The following is a 5,006-nucleotide window of genomic DNA, read 5'->3' as shown; positions in this document are numbered from 1 at the left end:
AACCTCTACTTACACGTAAGGTGTTCCTCTAAAAGACGATCTCTTCAAGAGCACCGACGGAAGTATCAACACCAAAAAATGAACGAAACGTACAAAATTTATTCCACAATTTTTCCCAATGTTGTTGCGTTATCGAAACAGAGTATACTGTTATTAAGTCATCAGCGATACCGCAACTTTCAAAAGCTCCTCCGCGTAAACCTGATCGCGTAACATGTCGAAGCAACTTTGCATCGATGCAGAACAGCAATTTTTTTCCCCCTCGGGGCCGCTTTTACTTACGTCGTCGTTCGATATTCAATCTTGCGTGAAAGATTTTGCGGTTATCGAGCGTCGCTCGCTGTCAGATCTCGTCTACTTTTCGTCGTTGCGCTTCGGACGTGAGAAAACGACGCGGAGTCCGTCACCTTCGGGAGGTGCACCTTCGGCAGCGAACGATTTCGGTCCGATGTTTCGTTGGTTCGCGAGACCAACGAAGTTCAAAGACCGACACGTCGCTTTTGAAACAGCTCTCGACACCGTGGATCCACCGTTTTTCTTTTTTTCACGATCGAGCATTCAGGTTCAACGACATCGCTCCTCTCACCGATGTATAATCCTAACGGAGACATTCAGCGTCATGTCCGGCGTGAAATTTGAATCATACCAGTCTCAAGGAGCATGGTCACACTTCGAGGGTCACTAACAGGAAAGGATCTTAGCCGCTTCTTAACGACTACTGCAATCGTGACGGTCTAAATGTCGCTATTCGACGTGGCTAAAAGGGGGATCAATCGCGACGCGCGTTTATAGTAACGCGGTAGGAGGAAGAAGAAGTCGTGCTTCTTCTCCTTCCTTTTGGTATTCAGAGGGCAAGAAAAGGCCGGAGAACGTGGCTGGTTTCGCGGAAGATCTATAAAACGACGCTGAACTGAAAAATACCAACGTCGCCTTTGTTCTCCGGTGTCGGATAGTAATCGAGTGACCGACGGTTCGAAGGTGTAACAGAAGTGTCTCGGATCGCGACACGAAACTTGGAGAAATTCTGCGAACCGTTGGGAAATCGCCGGCGATACAATGCCCCGCTCTTTTATAATTACTGTATAATGGATGAAATGTAAACACACGAACTTTCTACTGCACGCCGCCGTGAGCAATATCAGGTTCACTGGACCGCGGACTGGAAACGCGTGAAGAAAGTACCGAAAGACATTCCTGATGGGTTTGAAGAAGGGATAGAATTCGTGTCGAAAATTCAGGGACGGCGAAGAGTCTCGTCCAAGGATAGAACGATTTTTATTGTTTATTTACATACCAAAAACGCGCGAAGAAAGTACTGAGAGGCATTGCAAAAGGGATACAATTCGTATCTAAAGTTGCAGGACTCGTCGAGGGATACAATGATTTTCATCGTTCATTTACACACTGGAAATGCGTTAAAAAAATACCGAAATACATTAGTAACGGATCAAATATGAATTGGTGATGGAATAGTGGATCAAAGAAGAAGTAAATTGGTACCGAAAGTTCAGATACGACGAAGAGCCTCGTCGAGGGGTGGAACGATTTTTATTGTTTATTTACATTCTGGAAACGCGTGAAGAAAGTACCGAAAGATGTTGGTAATGGATTTAAAAATGGATAAATTCAGTCTTGACCAAGGATAGAATGACTTTTGTTGTTTATTTACGTACTGGAAAAGCGCGAAGAAAAAGCAGTGAACGATATTGCTAATGGATTGAAGAAGGAATAGAATCGGTATCGAAAGTTCAGATACGACGAAGAACCTCGTCAAGGGATGGAATGATTTTTATTGTTTATCCAGGGTATTTATCTTTGCGGTGAGAAATGGACGGAGGAAACAAGGATTCCTTTGATGATTCCAAGTCTGGAGAACAACCTCCTTGAGATTCGCTGGCTCGACCAATAATATGTAGTGACTTAACACCAGCAACACTCGGTGCGCCTCGGGTGCGAAGTGAGCATAAGTGCGAGACGGTGGAGTTTAATTGAGGTTGATGAGGGGGGCGCTCGTATTGGCCCGGAATTCAATGCCGCGATGATGTTTCTTGCTTGTAGCAAGACGTTGTCTTGGAGAGAATGCGTCAGAAAAATCGATGAACTCGTCTAATCCTTCGTCTGTCTTATTTAGGACAGCGCGATCTTTGCTTCGAAATGAAATTTTTGAAAGTGTGAACTTCGGAAATTTTTCGTGCTCGACGCGTGTACAATGTCAGCCAAAAGTTTGGAGTACCTAGTCATACTAACATCGTACATTTTTGCTAAATTATTACTACAGAGATTAATAACTTCTGTGTAATTCCTTGAACCAATTTAAGGTGTTTAATTTTCTTGGAAAAATTTCTGTATTTCTTCCAATGTACAATTATTCCTAATTCTTGTTCGGTTGTTAGATACAAGAGCCTTGCAAACCCTGTCGATGGATGTTACAAAGAGTAGATCGAAGATAAAACGATAAGAAATCGTGAATCAGAAAATTATCGAATTATTCACTATTATTCGTGTCAGATGATATGAAACACGGTGTATCAGAGCTATGCGAGCTTGTTCTCCGCTTCTGTTACCTAAGGTGTCTTTCATGACATTCCACATGGTCATTCTTTAAATGTCTGCCTTATGACCGTCTATAGGTGCTTCTTATCAAGCATGTTTTGTACGCGGCTCGTACGATACTGACTCTCTGAATGGAGGCGTTCCAGCCGCTTCGACGATCGACTCGTCAGCATCCTGTCCCCAGATACGCACGTATACTATAGCACACATACAGAGCAACAAGATCCTGAGGCCGAAGAAAAGTCTTTCACGGATGTACGCTAAATGAAATGACGGCAGTGACCTCGAAACTGCTCGAATCTTATGCAAAAGGAAAAACCGAGTAATCGGTGTTGAATGCTTGCGTGATAATAAGTCCTTTTATTACGGTAGATAATGAAGAAACACGGTTACCGCTAGTTCGTTCCATCATAATGTGGAACGAAGTCGACGCGTGGAAACGTACATTATGACAATTTTTATTATCGATAAATCTAATAGAACGATAGTGCTGAAGACGTTGATAAGATAGAATCTTACATAGAATGTTTCCGTTCTATAGATAGAAACTTAAATAATTAATAGTACTCGTTAAACTCGAGGCGTATGTAGGCTAGTAAAGATAAATTTCCAACCTTTGTATTATTACAAATGGCACGATTTACTTGACACCCTAATTCGAAGAAATTTTTTCACATAAATTCGAATTAGTTCTTCTCAACATGTTCCAATACAACGCGTTCACAAATAATTCAACGCGTTTCTTTTTTTTCCTAATTCGTTTATTTATGTAAAACTTAATTAAGGTCAGCAGAATCTCCTAAATAACTAAAAACAAATGAGCGAAGTTTGCTAAATAATACTCGAACCAGAATGACGAGCCTGACTCGTCAAAAGTAGACGAGTGATTAATTGATATGAAATGAAAACAATGTAGCACGCGAATTACATTTTCTCCAATGATTTCTAGCAACCGGTACCAATTTTCACTTTACCACCAGCTCGCGAAGAACCGCGTAAACGGTAAAACTACGTGTGTGGAAAGAAACCACGTCCAAAGTAATTCTCACGCGATTCTCATCGCTTCCAACCTTCGCCGCTATTGTTCCCAGGGACATTATCAGGCCGATACTGCACGACGCCTGACAGCGTCGTCTAATCGAAAGTTCAATAACGACGCCTGCAGCGAGCCACTTATCAAACGGCAACCTGTTGAGTAAGTTCATAAAACCGGGTACAAAGCGAAGAGGAACGAGTGGAGGGAGAGAGGAGACATCTCGTCGTAAAATCGCGACGAGAAGCCGTCGTCGTGGTCACTTACGGCGAAACGCTGTTGAAACGTGGTTCCTGAAAGTTTTCGAGGCGGAGAACCCCACCACATGGTCCCAGGTTGCGTGCCGCGCTCGCGGAGCAAGAACCTCCCCCTTTGGCAGGAGTAACGCGTACGTTTCGCGTCCATCCTCTGCTACCTTCGACATTCCTTCCCGTCCTGCACATCCCGTCCCCTGTTCCATTCAGGCATAATAACCGTGCAGTTTCCCAGCGCGTCTTCAATGGGCGAAGATTGCACGCTACGAGACCTCGGGCCGGTCCTCCGCGTCCTCTTCCTCTCCCGCGACACTCGTGTCCTCTCTCCCTCTGTCTCTCGCCACGCCGTTTCTTGCCCTTCCTTTTTCTTCCCTTTCTTCCTTCTGTTTTCTTCTGCACACCTCCCTTCCGCGCTAAATCTCCTTCTCGTCCAATTTCGGTTGCTCGCCTGTTCCCGAAGAGATTCAGGGGAGAGCGCCGCAATCTCGCGAACGTGGATTTCCAACCCCTTTCGGTGCGACGATCGATCATTCCGATCGTGAATTGACTTAGAGCACGGCTGACCCTTGATTCGCGGGATACACGAATTATACAATTTTTGTTTAACGATTGGACAAATTTATGAATTTTTTTTAATTAATTTGGGGTAGTGATGGGGAAGGAAGATTATTCATCGCTCTGGATAAGTTTTGGTCTGGGATACCAAAGGACAGTTTACACGGACGGTTAGGTATATGTATAATTTGAAGAGGAATTTTTAATATGTGTAATTGTGAAAAATAAAAGTATATACGAGTACATCGCGTGTGAAAGCATTTATCGATTCTTTACCTGTGCTCGTTTTGAATACCGCGCATAAAAATAGAGATCCAACGCGCCGTAATTATAGTAAAGTCACAGGGGCAACTCATATATACGAGGGAATATATCGCAGTCTCTCGCGTTTTTCTCACGTGTTCTTCTAGTTTCTCGTCACGCGAGTAAAGGCGACATCCGATTCCCAGTAGGAAAAGGGGGTACGAAGCGTTACGATTGCCGACTGTCTTCCTTATTTTCCCTCTGTCTTTTCTCACACCAAAGACTGCCTCTATTTTCTTTTTTTTTTCTTCACATCGTTCGACTATCCCACAAATCGAAGATCGCTGGTTTCTCTAACTCACCGCCGG

Source organism: Habropoda laboriosa, unplaced genomic scaffold (assembly GCF_001263275.1).
Source record: "Habropoda laboriosa isolate 0110345459 unplaced genomic scaffold, ASM126327v1 scaffold244, whole genome shotgun sequence".
NCBI lineage: Eukaryota > Metazoa > Arthropoda > Insecta > Hymenoptera > Apidae > Habropoda > Habropoda laboriosa.
This window is presented reverse-complemented; position numbering follows the sequence as displayed.